The sequence below is a fragment of the Lissotriton vulgaris genome, chromosome 4_1, assembly GCF_964263255.1.
Source record: "Lissotriton vulgaris chromosome 4_1, aLisVul1.2, whole genome shotgun sequence".
NCBI lineage: Eukaryota > Metazoa > Chordata > Amphibia > Caudata > Salamandridae > Lissotriton > Lissotriton vulgaris.
In genome coordinates, this window is record NC_141691.1 from 108,484,649 (window position 1) to 108,512,414 (window position 27,766).

The 27,766-nt window shown below is 47.7% G+C and overlaps 1 protein-coding gene across 1 annotated transcript in view; it reads right to left on the reverse strand.

The window, feature by feature from the left end:
* Nucleotides 1–27,766, reverse strand: part of LOC147718435 (G protein-coupled receptor 83-like) — a 127,520-nt gene that overhangs the window by 22,516 nt on the left and 77,238 nt on the right. The gene's annotated exons all lie outside the window — the stretch shown is intronic.

Below are 27,766 nucleotides of genomic sequence, written 5' to 3' on the forward strand. Positions count from 1 at the left end.
ATGTATTTCACAAAGACATTTGTCTCTGAAAGTAAAGTCTAAAGTAAAGTCCTGGCCACACAGTTAGATTATCACAGAGCACAACTCCTGCTAAAATGTCTCCTTGGTCCATTCGAGATCATTTCTTCTCAAGCTCGTGTCCTGCTGGTATCTCCCTTGACTTGTGAATGTAAGGTATGTACTCGCAGTTGTCACCAGACTATTGTGTGAGAATCACTAGAGAGGGGCTTAGGCTCCAACCACATGTTGGAAGCCAGGAATAAATGCTTTGATTGAGCAGAAGTTTTGTGCTTCCACAAAAATATGCTCCCCCTCCATGCAGATGTGATCGTTTTGTTTATTTATGCAGCTGCTTAAGCTTGAACTTTCAGGGGCACACACATGACATTGGGACGCTATTACAGTGTCTTAGATAATTAGATAGCTTGTGTTGTTTTCCTTAGGCAGCAGGACAGAAGGGAGGAGGGAGTGGTGTGGCGCAGTAGCCAGAGTAGCTGACTTCGTAGCGTGGGGCTCATGGTTTGATCTCTGGTTCCGGTGGCAACTCAGCTGACCGATAACTCACTAAATCTCCCCAAAAGCCCTCCCAGCATCTGGATAACCTTAAGAGTGATAAGTTAGCGTCTAAAAAATGTTAAATTCTTTATTAATATTATTATTATTGTTATTATGTATTATAACCTACATGGGTTTTTAGATCTGGCTTCACAGTACAACTGTCACCTGACAGTTTAACTCACACTAATATCATTCTACAGTTCTTTGCCTCCACACAAATACAAATCTATTCCAATCCTATTTACTTGTAATGCTTCACATTACCCTACAACATTACTTTAAAGTTAGATGTTTGGGCATTCTCAATGCTTTTTCATGTTCACATAGCATCAAGCGAAGTTTATGCAATTGCACATAATTTCAGGTAATTTTCACAAAACTTTGCAAAAAACTGTATTTTCACACCCGTAGTCTAGCCTTACCACATTTAAAATCCTGTTGGCACTGATATTCATTATTGTGAGTGTAGCAAACTTTCTAACTTTAATAAATTGGCCAATTTTCCACAATTTCAATACATTAACTTTGGCTAAAATTTCATACACACAACAAAACACCTCTAAATGCTTTCTGAAGTATTTTCACCGGCCACTTATTTGTTAAAAAATCAAAACTTTTTGACGTTTTCAAACCTAACTAGTTATACTATTTTTTTGCTCTATAAACCACGACAGATAAAGCCTCATATAACTAACGTTCCTGTCACTGAATGGCTCACGGATAATGATGCCGAATTCTTCTGTGTCCTCTTCCCAGGGTTATGCAAAGTTATTTTAAAATGCCTTCCTTTAACAGGTCTGAGTCATTTTTATCACTTTCAATAATGGCTGCATGGATACCCCAGATTTGCTGTGATAATTAAACAATATGCGAACAGCACCAGGCTTTTCTGAAAATAGCACTCTATTTCAGACTTTTTCTATGTGCTGGTGCCATTAGTCAGCTTCTATATCCAACGCAGACTTCAGACTCTATTCACGATTAATTATGTGGTATGTATACTTGATCGATTTTGATTGGATGGGCTTTATTTGTGAACGTTTAGATATTTTGGGGCATATGTACAAGCCCCTAAGGCCACCGGAGTGACACCTAGATGAATCCTAGATTGCGTGCATGGTCGGTGGGTGTTGGTGCTGTTCCCAGTGTGGTCAGCCACCAGGAGCCATCCCAGGCTGAGAGGGTGGGTCCGAGGATGAGGACTTCCGTCTTGTCCGAGCTCATCTTCAGACGGCTGCTCCTCATCCAGTCGCGATGGCCTTCATTCCCTCATGGAGGTTGGTTTTGGCAGTGTGTGGGTCCTTGGTGAGGGAGAGGATGAGCTGGGTGTCGTCAGCGTAGGAGATGATGTTGTGCTTGTGCGAGGGGGGCCATGTAGTCATTGAACAGCGTTGGGCTGAGGGATGATTCCTGGGGGACGCCACAGATGATGTCGGTGGCTTTGGATCGGAAGGGTTGGAGGCTGACGCTCTAGGTTCTGCCGGAGAGGAAGGACGTGGTCCAGTGGCTGCTCCACTGGCTGCCTGTAGAGCAGCGCCTCATGTTCAAAACAGGAGGCATCCTGTTTAAAGCCATACATGGCATAGGTCACAAGTACATCTCCTCACAAATTCACAAATACTCCCCACAGCGCACCCTAAGATCAATGCACATGAATTTATTTGTAGTCCCCAAATTCAGATGCAAACGGACAGGAGGGTCGCATACAGAGACTCAATTCTGGAACCCTCTGCCTACTTCTCTGAGATTAGAAACAGACCATTTGCGATTTAGAAAAAAGCTGAAGACCTGGCTTTTTACCTAAGCTTACATATAGACATGGACTTCTTAACTGTTCACTTCAGAATTAAAACTCAGCACCAAGAGACCTGTAGGTGAATGTGTGAATGTGTGCTTTAGAAATTTACAATAACAGATCAAGCAGCCACATGGCGATGATAGTCCTGATTATCAGACCTGACAATTCTGTATTGATGTACACTGTGCTGCAAGGAAAAAAGAGTGCGCCTTTGGGACTGAAGGATCAGGAAAAGGGACAATACTTTGGAGTACTAAGACTGCCAGTGCAGTCACACTGGCATCTGGTGTTGACGTGCACGACCTCAGGAAGCTGCAAATCCCACCATAGCTTAAGAAAATGGAGGGTATTCATACACTAGCTGGAAGGCTGCTCTCTGTAAAGGTTTCTCAATCAATCAGTATTTGTATAGCGCAACACTGTCATCTTTAAGGGTATCTGGGCCCTGAGGATGCCGTGTCTCCATCTCAAGTCAGCCAGGGAGGGTGCTGTTCGGAGCTGGAGGGGTATGTTGTTCCAGGTCCTAGCAGCAATAAAGGAGAAGGAGTGACCCCCGTTGCGGCCGTGATGGATGTGGGGGTGTGAGTGAGGGTGAGTGAGGTGGAGCACAGGTGTCTTGCTGGCAGGTGGAAGTTCAGTCGATGGTTGATGTATGATGGTCCTTGATCATATAGATCTCTGTATGCGTGCATCAGGATCTTGAACTGTATCTCTTCTGGATGAGAAGCTAGTGGACGTTTCTGAGGTGAGGGGTGGTGTTTGTCTATTTGGGGAGGTCCTGGGTGATTCTGGCAGCAGTGTTCTGTACGGTCTGAAGTCTTTTGTGTAGTTGGGTGGAGATTCCGGCATAGAGATTGCCATAGTCGAAATGGCTGATGAAAAGTGTCTGCCTGACAGTCTTTCTGGTGTTGATTAGGATCAATCTGAAGAGTCTGCAGAGCATGTGGACGGTGTGAAACCAGGAGAGGGTGACTGCGTTGACTTGTCGCTTCATGGTAAATTGGCTGTCAAGGATGATGCAGAGGTCGCCTGCATCATCTGTTGGCAGGGGTGCTGGTTCGAGTTCTGCCCACCACCAGCTGTGGTCCCATACAGAGGTGTTTTTTTTCCAAAGATCAGTACTGTTTTGCCAGAATTGAGTTCGAGGCAGCTGTCTCTCATCCATTTTGCCACATTGGTCATGGCATTGCAGAAGTTGGTGAGCAATAGGATTAGTTGAGTGCCATCTGCATAGGAGATTATGTTGAGCCCATGTCTGTCAGGGGGTTCATGTAGATGTTGAACGTGGGGATGAGGGGCCCTGGGGCTGCTGCAAATGATGTTCTTGGGTGTGGAGGTGAAGGGATGCAGTTGGATGCTCTGTGTGCATCCTGAAAGGAAAGAAGCATTCCACTTGAGGGCATTGTGCTATATGCCGATGTTGTGGAGTCTGACGATGAGGGTGTGGTGGGAGACGGCGTTGAATACAGCAGAGAGGTCAAGGAAGATCTGATGTTGTTGTGACGGCAATCAGTGTGGTTTCAGTGCTGTGGTTTGTACGAAATCCTGATTGTGAGGCATCAAGTAGGTGGTTTTGTTCCAGGTATTCAGTGAACTATTGGTTGATGGTTTTCTTGAGTACTTTGACTGGGTAGGGGAGCAGCGAGATTGGCTGGTTATTTTTGAGGTAGCTGGGATTGGCAGAGGGCTCCGTTAGGAGGGTTCTGACCTCTGTGTGTTTCCATACATCTGGGAAGGTTGCTGCAGAAATGGAGGAGTTAGGATGCAGGTGAGTTCTGTGCTGATTGGGTTGGCTTTGAGGTTGAAGAGATGATGGGGGCAGAGGTAGTTGGGTGCCCAGGAGTGGATGGACTACAAGATGGCTGTGGTGGTCTGGGTGATCAGCGGGGACCAGGTGCTTATCGTTCAGCTGGTGTTCACTGGTTGGTTGAGGTTGTTAAGGCTGAGAGAAGGGGGATGTTGGGTGTCAACGTTGTTATAGATAGCGCCAATATTGCAGTGGAAGTAATCGGAGAAGGTGTCACAGAGTTCTAGAGAGGGGTGGATTGTGTTCTTCCTGGCAGTCGGGTTGGAGCATTCATTGACAATTTTGCAGAGTCACAGGAAAACTCGGCAGAATTCTGTGGATTTCCATGGGTGGGCAGAGTATTGCTTTGCCACCTCCAGCCACACAATGCTGCACAGGTGCAACTTGCATTGACTCACCACCGCTGTAAAACCATGTGTTGTGTTCTTGCTGTAACATTTCAAAGACCCTTCATCTTCTTACCTTTCAAAAGCTGCCTCGGCGCTGCCTGTCCACTAAGGCAGAACTCCACTGGCTCCGGATTTAGGAATTGGACTATCGGAATGGACGAGTAGGTAGGTCTGCACTTTGCTGTCACCTTGTCGGCCTCTGTAGGTTTAGTTTTCTTTTAACCGCAGAGCCCGTCTGATGCGGCAATGCCCACCTTCCTACACTGTGCTCAAGCAGCCCGGAGCTTGTCTGCCCATAGTAAAGCACTGCAGCTCACTGACGGGTGTCTGAACTTGAAGCCCCTCTCCCTCCGAATAATCAGAACAGAGCAGCAGCATGCCGAGTCAAGCTGCTTTGACTGTTCACCAGCCTCTTGTTTGTCTTCACTTTAGGATGGCCTGGGGCGTGGGTGTTAGTTCAGAGACGTTTGTCAGTGAGTGGCAGGTGCTGGGGACAAGTGCTCAGTGACAAAAGGAGTGCTCCGTCCTTCTACTTCTTTCTTTCTTTTCTTTCTTCTGTTTTCCTCACCACCGTTTAAGTTTCTGGGTTCATAATACGATTTTTTGCCTAAATTCACCAGTTCAAGATGGCAATGACTGCTTATGTTTTAGTGCATTCACTAACATTACTTGCAGGTTAAACTAATGCAGAAACCATGGCAAGCTAAGAGGGACAGAGAAGCAGGGCTGACATGGTATTGGGTGGGAGCACTGGGCATTTTCAATCTTTAGGTATGTTTCGATATTTCACTTGACATTATCACCTTCTTAACTCGGGTACACGTGACATTTTAAGGGTTCGGCATTGATGTAATGTTTGCTCACAGGCACTTTTATGGGGTACGGCTCACCTGGCGGTCGGGTTCCAACTTTATTTAATATTTACTCGGGAAAGAGAAAGGCAAATTACTAACCTTAAAGCATGTTCCTGTAGTGAGCGCGCTAACGTGGTACGTCACGTAGCCACGTGACGTACGGTGACGTAGGGGCGCGAGGTGCGTAGCGCGGCATTTAGAGCGCGAGCAGGCTGGGCGAAGGACATGCTAAGCGCTCCTTGTATGTTACGACTTGAATAAAGAGAGTGACACCGATACCCGACTCTGTGAGTTATTGGGGGGAAGAACGAACATCATTACAGTGGCGACGAGGGTGGGATAACGACCCACGACCCCCACCACGCAGACTACGCGAAGAACGGCGGAACGGAGCGGAGTCACTGAGCGAGCAAGGAAGGCCCGAGGGAACGCAGAGCGACCACACCCTGACCGGGCACCACAAGGAGCGCGACGCAGCCAACAGCACGAGGAACAGAGCACCGTGGGCGCACAGTGACCAAGAGGGCGGTGAACTGCCACACACCCGAAGCAGGAGGCCAGCCACGGTCAAGGCCCGCAGGCAACCGCACTGGCTACCCCACCCGAACAGGAAAGGGCTGAAAGGAGCAGCCCTCCACCCTTACTCAACAAGGAGGAACAAGACAGTGCACCAGGGAACCCGAGAAGCCTGGAAAGTGCGCTGCCCACATCCAGGGGCGAAAAGATGAACACACAAGCAGGTTATGCGATAGCGCCAGTCCAGTTCCTTCCCAGACCAGGGGAGCCGCTCATGAAATGGGAGGACTGGAAAGAGTACATAGATAATTTCATAGAAGTACTGGAAGATGAAAGTGAGGAGAAATTCAAACCGCCGAGAAAGAAACGCATTCTGCTGCTAAACCTAGGCCCGGAAGGCCTGAGGATCTATAAAAGCTTGGTACCTAAGAAGAGAGAGGCGGACGACGACGATGTGTACGCCCATGCAATGGAAGACCTGGAAGAACACTTCAAACCCTCGGTATGCGTCTCAGTGGACAGGTTTAACTTCCAACAAAGGAAACAACTACCAGGGGAGACGGTGGAAGAGTATGTAGCGGCGTTAAGGAAACTGGCGGCCCCATGCAAGTACGCAAACTGGGAAAGTGAATTCATAAAAGACCAAGTGGTGATGCACACCACGTGCATGAACGTACAGGACAAGCTATGGGCTGCAGGAGACACCTCGCTCAAGGACGTACTGGTGATAGTCAAGAGAGCCGAACTGGCGCGAAGGTGTGCAGCGGCCACGAAGAAAGAGAATGTGCCCAGCGGGGTGGTGAACAAGGTGGACAACGAAGAACTCCACAAAGATCACCTGGCGCGGAAACAGCCAGAAAAGGGCCCGAACAAATGGCAAAGCAGCCCAGGCCACTCCGGCAAACCGGCCGGAAGTAACAAACGGCCTTGCTACAGATGCGGCAGTTGGACGCACGAGGCGCACGACCGGAAGTGCCCCGCGCTTCGCGCCAAATGCATGTTTTGTGGAATTGTCGGCCACTATGAAAAAGTGTGCAGGAAGAAGGCCTCCAAAAACGCAGTGAAGTACGTGGGCCAAGAAGTGGAGGAGCCAAACGAGGTGACCGAAGAGGAGGTGGTCACAGTCCTCTGCATCTACGACGAAATCTTGAGCGTGAACGACCAAGGCCGAGGCACCGACGGAAGGAGGACTATGAAGCCGATCATGGACATGACGATAGGGGGTGTGGAAGTCCAAGTGGTGGCAGACACGGGGTCACCTTACACCATAATTCCAAGAAACGTATGGGAGGAGAAGTTTGCTCCGCAACTGGGCCCCGAGCTGGATAAGCTGGACATACGCCCCGTCACATATAATGGAGATCGAATCCCCATGGCCGGATGCAGAAAGCTGAACTTCGAGTTCAGGGGCAGGGCGGCCAGGTGTAAACTATACGTCTCCGAGAAAGGCCCTTCTGTCCTGGGGTGGCTCGACCAAGGAGACTTGGGGATCAAACTGGACCCAGGAGGCAAGGAGCAAATATTGATGACAGAGCCGGAAGAAGAGCTGAACACGAACAGATGGAGGAAGGACTTCCCAACGGTCTTTGGCGGTTCAGTAGGAAGGCTCGACAAATTCGCGCACAAGATCATACTCAGAGAAGGAGCAGTGCCGGTGGCTCACAAGGTGAGAAACATCCCGTTGGCAGTGAGGGACGACGTGAAGGAGGAGCTACGGCAGCTAGAGAAAAGAGGAATCATCGAGCCGATTACCTGTGCCGAGTGGCTGGCGCCATTGGTGGTGGTGAAGAAACCCAATGGCAAGGTCCGTCTATGCGTGGCCCTGCGTGAGTTGAACAAAAACATAGTGGTAGAGAAGTTCCCCCTACCCCGGATAGAAGAAATGCTGGCCCTGACGTTGCCTTCCTCACGGAGACCTGGATGAACGCCTCTTCAGCTCCCGACATCGCCATCGCCATCCCAGAGGGCTACAAGATCATCCGGAGGGACCGCAACGCCAACCAGATGGGAGGAGGCATCGCCATCATCCACAGGAACACCATCCGTCTCACGACCAGCACCGACAACACCCTGACCACCGCCGAACACCTGCATTTCCAGATCCACACCGACCCGAACACCACCCTCAGAGGCACCCTGATCTACCGACCCCCCGGACCACGCACGCAATTCAGCGAGGACATCGCCGACTTCGTCAGCCCGCATGCCCTCCCCTCCGCTGACTACATCCTCCTGGGGGACCTGAACTTCCACCTGGAGAACAACAACGACCACAACACCAGCACCCTGCTCGACAACCTCGCCAACCTGGGACTCAAGCAACTGGTGTCCACCCCCACCCACCTCGCCGGACACACACTCGACGCCGTCTTCTCATCCAGCACTGACATCGACTTCAGCCACGCCACAGAGCTTCAATGGACGGACCACAGCTGCGTCCACTTCACCTTCAAGAGAACGACGACCCACCAACACCAGCAACACACCGCCCGCAGAAGCTGGAACAAGATCACAGCAGACCAGCTCGCCACCTCCCTGAGCCAACACCCTCCTGCCAGCTCAGCGAACCCCAGCCAGGCCGCCGACAACCTCACGAAGTGGATCACCATCTGCGCGGACGAGCTCGCCCCGCTGAGGACCCCGCCCAGCAGACCCGGCAGCAAGAAGGCCCCATGGTTCACCGACGAACTCAAGAGCTCCAAGAAGAACTGCCGAGCCCTCGAGAAAGTCTGGAAAAGGGACCCGACACCGGACAACAGGACCTCCTACAAACTGGCCACCCGGAAACACCACCAGCTGATCCGCGCCGCCAAGAGAACAGCATTCAAGGACCGGTTGGACAACAACGCACACAACAGCAAGGAACTCTTCAACATCGTGAAAGAGCTTTCCAACCCCAGCGCAGGAAACAACGACATCACCCCATCGCAAGACCTCTGCAACTCCCTCGCCTCATACTTCCACAACAAGATCACGGACATACACAGCAGTTTCAACAACCAACCAACGCACACCACGACCGACCTGCCACCCCCCCCCACCACCACCCTCCACGCCTGGACTCCGATCAGCACAGAAGATACCATCCGCACGATGAACTCCATCCACTCCGGATCACCAACCGACCCCTGCCCTCACCACGTCTTCAACAAGGCCGACGCTGTCATCGCACCCCACCTGCGAGACATCATCAACACATCCTTCGACACCGCCATCTTCCCCGAAAGCTGGAAACACGCCGAACTCAGCGCTCTACTCAAAAAACCAACAGCGGACCCCACCGACCTCAAGAATTACCGCCCCATCTCGCTTCTACCGTTTCCAGCCAAAGTCATCGAGAAGACCGTCAACAAGCAGATGGCCGCCTTCCTCGAGACGAACGGATCCCTCGACCCCTCACAGTCCGGCTTCCGAGCCAAACACAGCACCGAGACCGCCCTCATCGCCGCCACCGATGACATCCGAGCCCTGATGGACAATGGAGAAACAGCGGCCCTCATCCTCCTAGACCTCTCCGCGGCATTCGACACGGTCTGCCACCGCACCCTAACACGGCGCCTCAGCAACATCGGTATCCAGGACAAGGCGCTGGAATGGATCATCTCCTTCCTCGACGGAAGAACACAGCGAGTCCGCCTACCTCCGTACAAGTCAGAGGCCTCCGAAGTCATCTGCGGCGTCCCCCAAGGATCATCACTGAGCCCCACCCTCTTCAACGTCTACATGAGCCCCCTCGCGGCCATCGTACGCAAACACCACCTCAGCATCATCTCCTACGCCGACGACACCCAGCTGATCCTCTCACTGACCAACAACCCCGCCGCCGCCAGAGCCAACCTGCACGAAGGGATGAAAGAGGTAGCCGAGTGGATGACGACCAGCCGCCTGAAACTGAACTCGGACAAGACGGAGGTCCTCATCCTGGGCTCTTCACCCTCCGCCTGGGACGACTCCTGGTGGCCTCCCGCCCTGGGCACCGCACCCAAACCGACAGACCATGCACGAAACCTGGGCTTCATCCTGGACTCCTCCCTCTCCATGACCAGGCAAGTCAACAGCGTCTCCTCGGCGTGCTTCAACATCCTACGCATGCTACGGAAGATCTTCTGGTGGATCCCCTCAGAGACCAGGAAGACCGTCACCCAGGCCCTCGTCACCAGCCGACTGGACTACGGTAACGCCCTCTACGCCGGGACCACCGCCAAGCTCCAGAAGAGACTCCAGCGGATCCAAAACGCCTCAGCCAGACTCATCCTCGACATCCCACGATCCAGCCACATCTCCGGACATCTGAGAGACCTTCACTGGCTCCCCATCAACAAGAGAATCACCTTCCGCCTCCTCACCCACGCACACAAAGCCCTACACGACCAAGGCCCGAGCTACCTCAACAGCCGAGTCAACTTCTACGCTCCCAAACGCCACCTCCGATCAGCCAACCACGCCCTCGCCGCCGTCCCCCGCATCCGAAGAGCGACTACAGGAGGAAGGTCCTTCTCCTACCTGGCCGCCAAGACCTGGAACTCCCTCCCGACCGACCTGCGCCTGACCCAAGACCACCTCTCCTTCAGGAAGAAGCTGAAGACCTGGCTGTTCGAGCAGTAGCGGCACCCCCCCTCCCCAGCGCCTTGAGACCCTACGGGTATGTAGCGCGCTTTATAAGTGTCACTGATTGATTGATTGAAGGGGTATTCAGTGGTACTCCACCATAGACTTAACATCGGCGTATCACCAGATCGCATTACACCCGGAGAGTCGCAGTTTGACATCATTCATAACTCCCTTCGGGTGCTATTGATTCCGCCGCATGCCGTTCGGGCTAGCCTCGGCGGCTGCGGTGTTCCAAAAACTAATGCACCAGTTGTTCCAGGACATTCGGGGAGTTCAATACTTTCAAGATGATATTTTGGTGATGGGTCGCGACAGAGCCGACCATGACAAGAAACTGGACGTAGTATTGAGTATCCTGGAAAGGAAGGGCCTCACGGCAGAGGAATGGAAAAGGTGACGTACTTGGGCCACGAGATAAGTGCACGAGGAGTGACCCCCAAGAGGGAAAACGTGAAGGCAATCTGCGACGCACCCTCACCAGCCAACAAAGAAGAGGTCAGATCATTCCTGGGCATGGCAGAATATTACGGGAAGTTCATAGAACATTTCGCCTCAAAGACCCATCACATGAGGCTACTAACCAGAGAGAACAGTGAATTCCGGTGGTCAGAGGAAGCCCAGCAAGAATTTGAGGGAATAAAAAGAGAAGTGGCAGGGGCGATTCCCCTGCAGGGGTTTGACCCCCAAGGAAGCACAATACTCACGACGGATGCCAGTGATAAAGGACTGGGAGCAGTCCTCATGCAAGACCGCGGCCAGGGGAGAGTAGAAACAATATGTTTTGCGTCCCGCACCCTTAATGACACTGAAAAAAAGTACAGTGTGATCGAAAAAGAAATGTTAGCAGTGGTGTGGGCCATGTCTCGTTTTCGGCAGTTCCTGTGGGGCACCAGGTTCCGGTTGAGGACCGACCACAAGCCCTTGCTCAAGGTACTCACATCCAGTGGACACGCAGATGCAACGCCGAGGATCTCGAAAATGTCGCTCAAATTGATGGAATTCCGATACGATGTGGAGCACATCCCAGGGAATAAGAACAAGGTGGCGGACTACCTGAGCCGGGCGGCAGCGATGGAAACCAGTACAGAATGCAGTGAGGCAGCGGAAGAGTGGGTCGCACTCACCGAAGACCTAGAAACGTCCATAAGCAAGCAGGAATGGAAACTAGCTTATGATGGGGACCCCGTCCTAGAAGAAGTGAAGGCATATATCGTAAGGGGTTGGCCGGACAAAAGCAAGACAGGACGAGGCCTCGTCCCCTACTTTGAAGTGCGAGAGGAACTATCTATGGATGACCAGGGCGTATTTGTATACAGAGGAGAGAGAGTCATACCTCCAGAAAAAATGATCTCCCGGTTAATGGACATGTTACACGAAGGCCACCTGGGAGCGGGAAGTTGAAACTAAGAGCCAAGCAGAATTATTGGTGGCCAGGAATGGACATAAGAGCGGAAAGACACGTTAGAGAATGTCCGAGGTGCCAGGGCGCGGACAAAACACTGAAACCATTACGCCCTGCCTTGGGAAAAATTGATCCTCCACAAAATCCGTGGGAGGAACTGTCCATAGACATACTAGGTCCAGTTCTGAATGCACAAGGAATACAGAAGTACATATGCGTAATGATGGATCGCTATTCCAAATGGCCGGAATTGAAGATCGAGGAAACCATGGACACGGAAATGATAGTGAGCTTCATGGCGGAAACATTTGTGAGAGAGGGCATCCCAAAGTGTGTCCTCAGCGACAATGGACCCCAGTTCCGTTCTGAGAAATGGTCTCAGTTCATGCAGAGAAACGGAATTGTGGCAAAACACACGTCCATATATCATCCAGTGGGAAATGGCTTGGTGGAGCGTTTCAATAGAGTGGTGATGGGCTCGATACAAGCGGCGATTTCAGACAACAAAGACTGGGAAGCAGAGATTTGGCACATGGTGTGGGCGTACCGGATAACGCCCACGAACACTGGCTATAGTCCCTTCCAGATCCTTAGAGGCCGGGAGCTTTTCACTCAGGACAACAGAATATGGAAAGAAAGAGTAATTAAGAGCGAGTGGTCACCGGCAGTGGTGCAAGCCAATCTAGAGAGAGCACAAGCGGTGTACACCAAACACTACGATGCACGGAGGAATGTAAAGGACACAGCTTTAGAAAAAGGAGAATGGGTGAGAGTAAGACTGGCCACATTGCAGAAAAAGGGTGAAAGCAAATACAGCAAGCCCCTACAGGTAGTGGAAGTCAAAGGCAGGGCGGCCTTGCTAAGCGACGGCAATGTGTGGTCGCAGGACCGCATGGCCAGGTGCAACAAAATACTCAGCTGGAGAGGCAATGGAAATGAAAGAGAAGGAGAGAACAGCAGTGACGACCCCTGTGAGTATGGGGGAGAGGATCTAGACATTGGTGAGAGAAGGCAAGAGGATCAAGAGGCGAGTGGAGAGCAGCAGATTGAAGAGGACAGAAGTCAGAGTGAGACTAGCGCGGCTGCGCTAGGGGGTGGTCAAGGAGAAGCAGCAACAACCGCCACATCCCCGGTAAGACTGACGAGAAGGGGCAGGGCGGTGGTTCCACCAGCGAGGTTCAGAGACTATGACATGAGTCAGGACTTGTACATATAGTTTGTTGGAAAAAGGGGAGATATGTAGTGAGCGCGCTAACGTGGTACGTCACGTAGCCACGTGACGTACGGTGACGTAGGGGCGCGAGGTGCGTAGCGCGGCATTTAGAGCGCGAGCAGGCTGGGCGAAGGACATGCTAAGCGCTCCTTGTATGTTACGACTTGAATAAAGAGAGTGACGCCGATACCCGACTCTGTGAGTTATTGGGGGGAAGAACGAACATCATTACAGTTCCAACATTTGGTTTGTGATTCTGTAGTTCGTGATGTTTAAGATATCGAAGAATGAACAGTTGTGTTGGCCGCTTGGTAGGATATGCATGCACCTTTACAACTAAACACTAGAAATCTCCAATGCTATAATCATTTGTTAGCAGTCTGGGTTTGAACTGCGTGCACATTTAGGTCCCAGTACCATATAAGTTTGATTGAGCTACATTGCTTTTAGTGGCGTGTGCATTTGTGTCACTCTTTGGCGTCGGTATGTCTGCTCCTCTCAATTGAATAATCACAACAGGAGTGCGTTTGGATTGTCGAATACATACATGTTACATAAACATAAATACTTTTAACATATAAAACAAAATGTGTTTCTTGTGAAGAAGTGCTGGTATTGTGCCTGGTGTGTGAAAATGAAGCCAATCTCTGTTGTCAAAAGTGGTTTCATTTGGGGGCATAACAAAGGCTTCTGCTGTCCCTGCCTTGAAGCTAAATAACGGGCAAGTCTCAAATTCAATATTATCACCGCAGTGATGCTAGTCTCGGCTGGTGAGAGCGCATTCAGTGTGTAGCATGCAACGCACCCCGCTGTCTTCATAGATGACCATGAAAAGTCTTGGCAATGTGACGATTTGTGGCTTCTTGACAGCAGCATCTCAGTGGCTTGGGAGATAGGCTTGGCAGCCTCTGTCATCCATGATGGGTCTGGGTGAGCAGCGAGAGAGAGACGGTAAAGTCAGCTCCGCCAGTGGTAAGTGGAGTTTTTTGTGAACGTCGTGCTCCAACCAGAGTGCGGAGTGGGCAAAACTGTGTGAATTCTGCCACGGAGCTGAGTTTGCCACCCACCCCTTGTGTTGATGCGGGCAATGATGGCTGTTCTCTTGGATACCTTGGTGCGCAGGTGGTAGTTGCTGAGGGCAGCTTTGAGTGCAGGTCTTTCCGAGGGGTCATTGATGGTGTGACATTGCTTCCCAAGTCAATAGCAGTTGCGCTAGGTGGTTCTAAGTTCTGGGGTGTACCAGCTGGCTGGTTTCAAGGTTTTGTTGGTTTCAGTCGGGCAACTGTCTTGCCGCATTTGTTGATCCATGCAGAGAAGTTCTGGATGGCCTGGGCAAGGTCTGCTGAAGTTTCAGGTTATTTCAAGGTGTGTGGTGCTGAGGGCTTTCTGGCTCAACCAGTGTGAATAGTGCCAACTTTGTGAAGTGTGCACCAGCATTGTCTGGCATGTGAGAGGTGGCAGGACAATAATATCCTGAATGATCTATCCTGAGCACGAAAGGTGTTTCATCCAATGCCTACCAATACATAAGGTGGGCAGTGTGTTATTTCTTTACTTAGGGTTGCAACTGCTGTGTATGGGAAAGAGAAAAATTGTGCAAACCGTATGAACCCTATTTGCAAAGGCTACTTAGGGTTACATCACCTATGCTGTTTGTGCATTGGTTTGTACTTTCTGATCTTGTGCTTTTATGCATTTAATAACTGGCACATCTAGGCATAGCCCGCGCGTATGATGGATATTCCCATAGGGCCATACACACATTTGCTTAGTCTGTGTCTACTTTCACTTCCGTGAAATAAATCTTAGTAGCTATGCAAACAGCTTTCATATCTGAGCCAAATATAGACAGATTTGATTGCTTGTGAAAATGGACTATTTCAATATGTGGGCCCTTCCAGGTAATGCAAAATGTGGGGGTTCCTGAAGTATGTGAAGGGTGACTCTTTCGTCTCCCATACCAAACAGATATTCATTGGCCAAGGGCTAAATGGGACTTCCTTGAAGGGTTGAGGAGCCATTGACGTTTTGTCCCCTCCACCCTCCTCACTTCAAGAGGTTCAGGGGCCTATTAAACTCTTCTTCCACTATGGAGACTGGGTGTGCAGCTCTAGCAACGACAGTGTTATATCCCACATCAGACAGCAACTGAGCGCCAACACAGGCACCGGGTGCAAGGGTGTCTGTGTTGTTGGCACAATTGTTTTTCTGCAGGAAGGGACACCTGCTCAGAAACAATCAAAGAAGGTGTCTTTCTTAATCTACATATGCTGGAGAATTCCGTACACATGGAAAGAGAAAAAAACTAGGATACATGTCAACATTTCTCTTCGTTCCACCTGCTTTGGGAAAGCGTTAGATTTACTCTATGTTGTAAATCTGGGGCAGTGTCAAAAACCATGGATGTTGCTTGTTAACACCCACAGCAATGCTCATGAAACGCCCCTTTCATGCAGCGTAAGACATTGCCTTACTCCATATTTACAAGTCCATGAAAAACCACCTTGTATGGCTGTGCGTGGCCTTGTAAATACAGGCCCGCACACTGCGGCTCTGGAGCGTCACAAAAGTGAAGCTCCAGCAGCGTAAAAGTGCCTCAAGGACATTGTAAATATGCCCCTCCGTGTGCCTATCACAAACCTGTGACGGAACTTTGTGCATGGGGTTGTTTGTCCTGGCGTGATGCCTGAGCCGCTCTTCCGAATGGGTGACATTTTTCTCGCTGTAAACATCCATTTTTGTTGACTTTTCTGACAAATACATCACGATTGACTCAATAAGATACAATTTTAAAAGTGAAAAACATGCCCAGGCTGTCTTGTGGGAAATAGACCTACGACAGCTTATTGAGGACAAGGGTGAGGGCGCAGGCAGAACATTAAGAGCAGTTGCCATGGAAATGTTTTGCTTTGCTGTCGCGAGGCACCACTCAAGAATCTGATCTCTGCTACAATGATTCCCTATAATAGTTTCCTTATCCTTTAATATTTAAAATGCAGTTTATTCCAAAAACCTTTGCAAATTTTTCCAGCTCAAATGCGACTTTGCCATCATATTATGCATTGACCAAGTGATTTCACATAAAATTCAAGCTGAATGCCTGCTCAAGATACATTTCGATTACTTAAAATGCCATCACACTTTTAAGGACTACATGAACGCGTGTCAACTAGCTGTAAATATCAATTCTTGCACTACTATCTCGACTGCCTAAGTGTTAGCGCTTGATTAACTCTTCATTTGAGAAGAAAGTAGGGGAAATCTACAAATGAACTTTAAGAAGTCCCATATACATTTTGCAGCAATGTATTAGTTTACATTTTACCAAAGTATTACTTTTGTTGCTTATTTCTTTCTGTGTGTCTACCGGTACATTTATTAAGCATGCACTGCTGAGTGTCCATTTTCAAATACATAATATATGAGATAAAGTACCCCCTACCACGTATTGTAAGGAAACTGCAAATCACAGACAGTTCTGTGACCATACAGATAAACAAGACCGAAGGCTGTGCTCCTTTATAAGGTGAAGATTACTCTCTTTGTGGTGCATTTCCTGACATCTGCCCTCCAGCTGATATTGTTACCTCATCGATCGGATGCCGTCATCCTCTCTTACCAAGTGTTAAGAATCTGTGCTTCCTCCACTTCAAGGCTTTGAGATCCATCATCTACACCGATGGAGGAGAGATCCACCAGGCACATTTCTCTCCACACGTGGACCATTGTCTGTTGACCTATTTTCATTTGCTTGATGCATTATTACAACCCTTCTTTTTGGTTCCCGACACCATGTACTCTGAGGATGCTGTGCAGAGGCATTCAGTGCATTAAATAAAAGAACAAAGTGAATGAATACCCACCAGTGATATGCATTCACTAGACACATTCTATAGACTTTCTTAAGTATAATGTAAGGATAAACCAGGCCAAGGGAATGTTTTAAGGACATTACAATTCACAGAGGAGAATCACAACCAAAGGCCAGGCTCTTTGGTAGGGTCACAAAGATGTCCAGCACAGAGTAGTTTATTCACTACAAACATAGGAGAAGATTTACAAGCCCCCTGCTCAACCAGTACGTCACTTTTTGTGACGTACTGGTGGTGTATTTGACTGCTCCATATTTACAAGGACAGGAAAAGACACAGTGCATGGTTTTTCCAGTCTTGGTAAATATGGCCCCTTTACACGCAGCACTTTGCGTGAGAGGTGAGTTCCATGGGTGTTGCTGTGGGTGTTACCAAGCAACACCCATGGAACGAGACACATTTCCAGATTTACGAGGAATTGTAGATCTGGAAATGTGTCTGAATGCTACGTCTCCCCAGGGGAGGCGTAGGGAGGCACAACGAGCAGGAATGTTTTAATTTCTCTTCATTTTTTTATCTTTCAATGCGTGCTGCATTCTACAGCACACATTGAAAGAGGAAAATGCTTCTAGTGATTATTTTTGTGCTGGAATGTGTCCCTTCCTGCACAAAAACAATCTCCCCATGACGTAGGCATCCTTGCACCATGGTACAAGGGTGCCTGCGCCGGCGCATGGCAGCAGTTTGTGCGCCAGCACAGGGGAGAGCACAGGAATGCAACATATTATTGTAAATATGTTGCATTCCTGTGCTCTGGAACTGCCCCAGGTGGCTCAGCCAAAGGGCTTGCGTTGCCGCGCTGCTGCACTTCCTCGTAAATCTGCCCCCTGGATTTTAAGCACCATTATTCTTTCTCTAAAACCTCTTTCAAATTCTGGGCTTCTTGCTGTACAGTGAAAATGAATGCATCAATCTGTACCTTATAATTGTGATGTCAGTGGGCACAGGGCCTGATTCAGAGCTTGGCTGACTGGTTACACTGTCACAAATATGGTGCATATCCCGTCCACCTTATTACAGGATGTACTGCACTTGTAATGAGGTGGAGTAGGTATCCACCACGTGTAATGGACTAACCCAGCCGCCAACCCTTAAATGTCAACTCGAATTAATGGTTACAGAGAAGCAGTAATAATAGTAATCACTTGAGATTCCTTTATCTCTTCATACCACTGTTTCTGTTAAACATAAGTGGTGTATTTCACAGGCATTCATATCACCCCAATTTGACCGCACTCAGTTAACTGACTCCAGAAGGATTAAAGTTTGAACTGACCCTGCTGTGATTGACAGTCTTGAGGCCTGACTTATAAAGGCAACTGACACTCGAGTAAGTTTACACTTTTGAGTAAGTTTACAACTTTTCGATTTTCGCAAACTGCATTTTTGAAGTAACTTACACTTTTAAAGTAACTTACACTTTTGCAATAAATACAGATTTTGGGACTTACTATAAAATCGCAGTTTACGAATACTGAAAAGTAGTAAACTTACTAAAGAGTGCATGTTGCTACAAAAGTGCAGTTTGTGAATTGCACTTTGTAGTAAGTTACCAGTACTGCTGTGGTGCCACAAAATGTACTATAAAATGTAGTTTGTGAATCAGGTCAATGGTTTGCTAGACAGCAAATGTCAGCAGTGAGCATTTAACTCACTGAGCCATCTTGCTGGTAAATGTAATTTGCAGGTTGTTTTCTTACCATAGGAGAGCAGCGGTGTCCCAACCGGACTGAAATAGTGAAATGAGAAATCTTTATATTGACCATATATGTCTCCTACAGCCTTCTTTTCTAGCGCTAATCTTTTGTTTCTGCATAGGAGGCGCTAGGGGTAATGCTGAATATAATCGAGAAAACACCGATTACCTTCTGGGATCTGAAGTTAAGAAAACAACTGGCTGATTTCAGCCCCATTTTTTCCTTTTGTGCAGTGTGTTCCTCCTGTTCTGAGACACGGGCGTGCTCCTGTGCGTGCTTCTCTCATTTACCCCGCAGGTCCCGTATCTTGGATACGTCATTGCGCAGTATTTGTCCTGCGGTTGCTTTTTCTAAATTCGGCTTTCGCTGGAGTCTGTTTTCTACTTTATAAATCCGACATATTTCAGATCCATTGTCATGTCATTTGCGAGGAGTCATTTCCCAAACTTGATGGTTATGTTTTTATAAGCAGAAAAGCTATTTCCTCTTCTGAAATTCGCCATTCAGCGGATCCTCAGCAGGCACGGCGGGAATCTGCGGCTGCTGCCTCTTAAAATGAAAAATCATCGGATAAACGATGAAGGGACAATTGCTAGCCCTTTTTAACGCTTCTCTGGATACTACCTCGATTAAATGCACCAGTCCCACTGGCTTTCTGAGAGGTGTTTAAATCTACTTTAGCCGCAGGCCTGTTACGTCATAAACCTAGAATCCAAGGGGCAGATTTACAAGCCCTTGCGCCACTTTTGCGTCACTTTTAACATGGGAAAAGCGGCGCAAGGGGCTTGTAAATACGCCCCAAGGGTTTCCACTGTGGGACCAGGAATGCCAGACGCATGATACATTTCCTCCATCTTCACTTGAGATAAATGTACCTGCCTTAAACCTCTGCCCTACCCAAGGCTTGCCCAAAAGACTGATTTGGTTCAAGCACTTATGCACCTTTTTTCGACGTTCCCAAAGCACCTGGGGCTTCATTTATGAGGCTCTGCGTCACTTTTACGCCGCCGGTGCGTCACTTTTTGTGACGCACCAGTGGCGTAAAAAATGCGCCTTGTTGCGCCATATTTACAAAGTGACGCATCTAGGTAGATGCGTCACTTTGTAAACCCCTGCGCCACATTATACCTGCGCCAGGTATAATGTATGCAAGGGGGGCATATTGACGCAAGGAAGGGTCGTAGAAGTGATGCAGTGAAATCTATGAGATTTCAATGCGTCACTTTTAGGACGCCGTTGCGTCAAAATCAGCCACCAATAGCACCTGTGACATATTTTCATGTGTGTCCTCCCATACATACCATGTACACACCTAAAAGTCCCAGATATTCCTGGGGAATTTTAATGTAAGAGTTGATCGCATGGATTTGCATGTAGGCATTTAATTGTATATATTCTATGTAGAAAGGGAATGGATAACTGGATCCTTCCACGTCAAAATCATTCCTTTTGAAGTCTGCTCTAATGGTTCTGTATGATTCATTGGTGTTAGAGCTACTAGGTACAATACGCGCATCTCAGAGCAGATGGTGACACTTGTGATCATGTTGGCCAGAAGAGGAGTCAGCTACACGGCTGCGCAGAGGACAATGTCTTGATGATGCCACCAGATTGTGACTGGAGTCTTGATACTGCAGTGCGGTTACATTGGACAGCCGATCATACCTGCTTGCAGGTGAGGGAAGCTCCAATGGAAGCTAGTGACATGGATTCTACATTTTGCACATCAAGCAACATCCCACCACCTACTGTGTTTTTCTGGAGTCCAATGATAGGTACTGCTCCCACACAGGCACTAACAACAGCAAAGTGATGGAGGGAAAGCTTAAATTATCTCAGCCACTGGCAATAGCTCAAACGTGCCCTCCAGTCCATTGTTTTTCTGCCACCTCCATTTGGACCCAGACATATGCAAATCAGTCTTGCACAACAATAGGAATAGTCCAGCCCATACTGCCCGGCCTGGTCCTCCCTGATCCAGAACACAGGAAACCCAAGACTGGGTTCGTCCTGATTGGGGCTCATTAGCAGGTTGCAGCTTGGGTCCAGTGGCACAGTGAGCATGGGACTATTATCTGGACAGACCTATCGCACGGTGCAACTGCAACAACAACAAGGTGATGGGAGGAATGCTTGAATTCATCTCAGCCACTGGCAATCACCAAGGATCGCACTCCAGTACATTGTTTTTCACCCAAATGCTACCTCTGTTTGGACCCAGCCATATGCAAATTAGTCTTGACCCTGCTCCCATAGGAACAGTCCTGCTCAACATGAGTCCTTGTCTTTTGTTTACCAAAAGAGGTTGTGTCATCACAATGCCACAAAAACCTAATATTGCCAGCAGAATAAAGTACTAAAGAGATACTGGCTTGTGATTGGCAAAGACAGCTAACACCATTTCATGCAGACTATGCCTCTCCAATGGTGTAACTGAATACCTGTAACAGCATAATAACTGCACAAAATACAGAAAGCAATCCAGGTCAGCCAGCACACTCAAGAACAGTGGTTCTTAACCTACAGTCCGGGGGCCCAGGTGGTTTTTAAATCCTACTCAGGAGGTCAGCGACTGCATAGAAAAATAAATAATATTAACAATTTTATAAGGTGTAGGAAAAAGAAAGAAAGAAAGAAGCAACATTTACAACTGGAAATTCTGTAAATGTGAAAGAATCTGAGATTGGAGGCTACAAATTAAGGAGCAGATTTACAAGCCCATTGCCACACTTTTACGCTGCTGTTGCGTCACTTTTGTGACGCAGCGGCATTGTAAACAATGAGCCATCTTGCGACACATTTACAACGTGGCGCAACTAGGGAGATGCATCACGCTGTGAAGCCCTGCGCTACATTATACCTGCATCAGGTCTAATGTATGCAGAGTGGGCGTTCTGACACAAGAAAGCCTTGTAAAAGTGATGCAGTGAAATCTATAAGATTGCACTGCATCTTACGACTGCTTGAAGCAGGCTTAAGGAGTGATGCAACATAATAGGAATAGGCATTCCGGAGCATTGCTGGAGTTGCATCGTGCTTGCGACACGACTCCAGCAGTGCGTTGCCTTCACGCCAACAGATGCGTCAACCATCTGTTAATCCTTGCAACACAGTGCGCCGCATTGTAAATGCAACATGTACATGGTGGCGCAAGGGTTTTTTGAGTGACGCAAATGAACTGGCACATCTCTGCTAATATGCAGAGATGCGTCAGTTCTTGTAAATCTGCCCCTATGTTAGTATCCTCAGATTGATTATTTGGAGGAGTGCAAGTGTATCAAGCAGAATATAGTATGGGCGATGAGTGATCTGAAGTGAATTTAGAAAAGCTTACTATTACAATTAAAAAGTAGATTTTTTGTCTTATTTTTTTTAAATTAAATAAAATATTTCACAATTTGCATATTTGTTTGTTGGATGCTTATTTCTATATTGTTTTGTATTTTTTGTAATTCATATTATCAAAAATGTTTAGATGAGGTCCCTTGCTTCCATTAATTAATCGGTACAAAAGGGGGTGGTGATGGATGGAGCATCTGAACTAATCAAACACTCACACCCAGTCAACAGATCTGGGTTTAATCCATCACCGTTCTTTAGCCCACTCTGCCACCCCAGTTCAGACATGGCCAAATGCAAATAACTCTGACCCTGTGCCTCATGGGAACAGTCCAGCCCAAACTGCCAAGCCATGCCTTCCCTGGACCGGAAACAAGCTCCCGAGGACCGGTTTCTGGCATTTCAGCCGTCTTCAGCCCGGCTTGCTTGAATCTAGTGGCAAAGTGAGCAAGGGACTCACGTCTGAGCATACCCTGCCAACTTATGGCAAACAAAGTGGTACAAAAGGGGGTGGTGATGGACGGAGCATCTGAACCAATCAAACACTCACACCCAGTCAACAGATTTGGGTGTAATCCATCACCGTTCTTTATCCCACTCCGCCACCCCAGTTCAGACATGGCCAAATGCAAATCAGTCTGACCCTGTGCCTCATGGGAACAGTCCAGCCAGAACTGCCAAGCCAAGCCTTCCCTGGACCGGAAACAAGCTTCCGAGGCACCGGTTTCTGGCATTTCAGCCGTCTTCAGCCCGGCGTGCTTGAATCCAGTGTCAAAGTGAGCAAGGGACTCACGTCTGAGCATACCCTGCCAATTTATGGTGAACAAAGTGGTACAAAAGGGGGTGGTGATGGACGGAGCATCTGAACCAATCAAACACTCACACCCAGTCAACAGATCTGGGTATAATCCATCACCGTTCTTTAGCCCACTCCGCCACCCCAGTTCAGACATGGCCAAATGCAAATCAGTCTGACCCTGTGCCTCATGGGAACAGTCCAGCCCGAACTGCCAAGCCAAACCTTCCCTGGACCGGAAACAAGCTTCCGAGGACCGGTTTCTGGCATTTCAGCCGTCTTCAGCCCGGCGTGCTTGAATCCAGTGGCAAAGTGAGCAAGGGACTCACGTCTGAGCATACCCTGCCAACTTATGGCGAACAAAGTGGTACAAAAGGGGGTGGTGATGGACGGAGCATCTGAACCAATCAAACACTCACACCCCTTTTGCACCTCCATTAATTAATCAGTGGAAGTCCCTGGGTACCAGTAATGATGAAGTTGGGATTCACAGAAGTAACAAATGTAAGCACCACTGGCCTAAAGGAATATTTGGGTGTACTCTTATGATTGTCTTGAGAAGGTATCATAGAACACAACTTGCCTCATTCCCTTATCAAAACAGCAAATAAACCTCAGCAGCTTCAATGAGGAAAAGACATGTAAGAATGCTACCACATCTAGGGCTCAGTGCCTCTGAAGTAGAAATATCAGGATCTGATGTGTGGACAGTCTGCACATTGTTGCTGTTTTCCTAGATGCTCTCACTAGTTTCTAGCAGACTAATTTTTCATCATAGTATTGCCCATTTCTGGGACTCTGGATTATTATTAGAGTTTGGAGAAATGGTGCATGTGCATAAAATGGTGGATAAATCATTCAGTCAAACTTGTGATCCCACCACTCCATTTAGACAGCTCAAAAATGCTGGATTTGTGCTGATATAAAATAAGCCGGCACTGCCAACAGGAACCCTTGATTGGGTGCTTCCTACACCATAAGATTGCCTTATCATAGTGGAGGTCTTCTAGCCCTATTTATGTTGGGCTCACCATCACTCATTTGCTGTTGTGTGCTACCTACCACCAGTACTTTCAGGAAGCACTTTCTCCTCTGTGGCCACTATCCCTCCGACTTTTCCCTGGACCTCCAAATACAATACAGCGGAGTGATAACAACTTACAAGTCCATGATCCTATCTTGGCAATCCACCCCACGGAGGGCAATATCAAATAACAAACAGTTTTGTTGTGCAACTGTAAATTGCCAACGTTCGGTTACTGAGTAATTATCGCACATTGCTTGTTGCTAAGTTATGAGGTCCTGATGAGAACCCCCCAAACCATCAGGGGTTCGAAACGCATAGACCGTGTATTTACACCATAAGATCTCTATCCACTAAATTGTTTATGATACTTTTGAATAGTTTCTGAGTGAAACAAACAAGTTTCTTTGGTGTACATTTAAATTCCTAATTTGTGACATTGGAATAGTAAATATTGAATTGTATGTTTGTGTTGTGTGTGAGTGCGAGAATGAAATGCTGATGTTGATCAACCACATCTGACTGATTGTTTTGTCATTTATGCACAATTTTTAGGCTAATGTAATTTTTACAAAAACTGTTGTATGTAATGTTTGCTTTGTAATTTCCTCTGTGTATTTTTGGTGAATATTAACCAACAAAAATTTCAAAAAATTATATGATAAATAAACAGTGATCAATTCTAAAAAATAGCTTTTTCCGCACTCAGTTTAATTCTCTGTGTGAGATAATTTAGTTCTGTTTAGTAGTGTTCACGGTACTGGCATTTATTCTGTTGTTTCACATCTCGAGAAGAGCAGGCCTCGCCTAAAGAGTGAGGAACCAGAATAAGTCATTTGCTAGTATGAATCAGGTCATCCCAAGACCACTATTTTACAACCTTTCTGTCTCAAATAGATACAGCCACCAGATTCAATTGATTGACTAACGCACACCGGGCCCCTATTTGTGCGCCCTAGCCGTGTATTCGAGATCCCAGGGGGACCAATTCACGAGGAGGAGCTTGCACAACAGAGAATCTGTAGGAAGCAGAAAGGAGCACAGGAGAATGTCTCTGATGGTAGAGAGAGAGGTGTAAAAAGTAAAAAAACAGGAGAAGGCCCCCACTAGTCCCCTATCGCATCAGCCATCCCGACTGGATTTACAGGTATCTGAAACCATCCATTCACTAGTAGTAAAACGTCCTCCCGCTACGGTTGGTGACCGTGACTTGGGCATCAGCGCAAGTTCGACGGGGAGGTGGGGATCATTGACCCACATCAGGCCCACACAAAGACCTGCGTCACTCCTCCAAACAATACAGCTAATGAAGTGGGCCTCTCAGGCCTGCAGTTATTATCCTGGAACATAGCAGGACTTGCCTCCAAACTGGATAATCCAGATTGGGGGTTATTCATTGAACAACATGAGATCTGCATGTTCCAGGAAACCTGGGCTAGGGCGTTCACACACAGATTAGGCTAAGCGTCATTTTAGATTTTAGCTACTCAGGGGGTAGGGGAAGACCATCTGGGGGACTGTGCATCTGGGTTGGCATGCACCTTGGCTGTGAGGTTAAACAGATAGAGACCTCATCAAAAGACATTCTCTGTATTTTTTTTATCTTTACCACAAATACCAGAATTGCTCTGATCAACGTCTACTCACGGCCGGTCTGTTACGGCCAACTTTCCCACACCCTCGAACAATTGACAACCTTTCTTCCAACAATCCCTGATAATTACAAAGTAATCATAGGTGGGGATTTTAACTCCCAGATTGAATCTTTGAACGGCCTGGCCACAAGTATTTCCAGCGAGGAGCACTCACTCTGGGCCATTCCAAAGCCCAGCATCTCGCCTATCGGGGCTTGGACCCCGCTGGTATTACAGATGCATACACTTACACTGAGTTCTTCATATGGGCATGCAATGGCCGCACAGTATCCGCAGCCCCGGCAAGTGCACCTTTACCAGACCAGGGCAGGCTTCGATCAGAGATTACATCCTGGTTGATACGAAATTGTGGCACAAGGTCCTAGATGTTAAGATCATCGATCGTCACTAGAGTGACCATAATGCTCTTGTTTTAGAGGTAACTTCACCACATGATGGTAATACTCCTAAAACATCATCACTACCCAAACCTAGTGTAACACTGGTCAATGGAGGGAGGAGAGTCCGCTGGGGGAAATTCTCAAAATCACAGGAAAAGCTGGCCTCCTTATACCAGCAAATCATCCCATTTCTTGTCGCTGCGAACCAACTCTCAGTGACTAATGGTACCCCAACTTCCCAAACTAGATTTTCTAATAACCATCAAGATTTGATTTCCATCTTGGCATCCTTTTTTTACATCAGCAAAAGGTCTAGGTTGACTAGAAAACCACGACATCCATGGTATAATGAATGTTGCAGTGCAGCCAAGTCAGCCCTCTTAGTCGCCATTAAAGAAAACGATTGGCCATTGGTCAGGTAAGCAAGGGCAATCTATAAAATTGCATTAGTAAAGGCAAAAAGTAGCTGGGAGTCAGAAATACATTAGATAACCATGACATGAGGGCATTCTGGACCCTGATTAAAACAGGATCCCAGGATAATTCAGTGATATTGAAGAACTAAGTATATGCAGGCACGTGCATCAATATTGCATTTTGCGATTCCTTAATTGCGAAAAATAAGGAATCGCAATTAAGGAATTGCAAAATGAGATGCATCAAGAAATCGCTATAAAAATAGCGATTTCTTAAAATTCCTTAATTGCGATTCTCTAATTGAGAATCGCAATTAAGGAATACTTCCCCATCCATTCCTATGGGCCTAGAGGCCCATAGGAATGGAAAGACATTCTTAATTTGCAATTCACCATTGAAAATTCGCAAATTAAGAATGCAATTTCAAGGGTGCAGGGGTGTCCGAAGGACACCCTGTTGCACCCCTGAAATCTGCTTAGGAGTACATTTTGCACACTCACATGCCCCAAGGGCATGTGTGTGTGTAAAATGGAACTTTGAAAAATGCACTTTAGTGCATTTTTCAATGTTTTCGCAAATTACCATGAACGTCAACTTCATGGTAATTTGCTCCCCTTATTTGCGAATTCGCAAATTTTTAAAGTTTGATGCATTGCATTTAAGGAATCTCAATTTGAGATTCCTTAAATGCAATCGCAATTTAAGAAATTACAATTTTGCGATTTCTTAAATTGTGAAACTTCCTAAAATGTTAATGCATCCCAAAAATGGAAATTGCATTCGCAAACGGCCAAATTTAGCGATTCGCACAGTTTGCGAATGCAATTTCCTTTGATGCATGTGGCTGATGGTCTTTAATGCTAATAACAGCACTCGCCCAAACCCCTGCCTTGATGGAAGTGCTCTAGAGAGGGTATCTGTCTTCGAGTACTTGGGATCACGCTAACTGCGAAAATGGATTGGGGGGCATGAATAAAGAAAGCTAGCCTGAAGCTAGCCCAGTCAGCGTGGGAATCTAAAAGGCATACAAGAGCTGCACCCACAAAGTGGTAGGCCCTGCAGCAGAACTCTATAAGGTACAGTCTAGAGGTGCTGGGCTCTGTGTAGCGTAATTATGGGGTCATTGTTCAAGTACATCCTTATTGCACAGAGAGAACTCCTTTGCTAGGCAACTCTTGGGCCTCCCCTCTAGTTCCCCACTTACATCCCTTAGAATGGACCTAGGGATTAGTCCTATTGCTGATGAAGTAGCTCTTAGACCTCTTCTATTTTGGCGACGCCTTTGGAGCACTCCTGAACTGGCACCGTATATGGACGAGCTGAGAGAATTTATGGCCTTCAAGGTGCGCAAAAACTCCCATGGTTGGCACATATTAGGAACATCTGCCAGGGTTTGGGGATGGGCAATTTGTGGAATACTGCTGAAGAAACCCGCCTT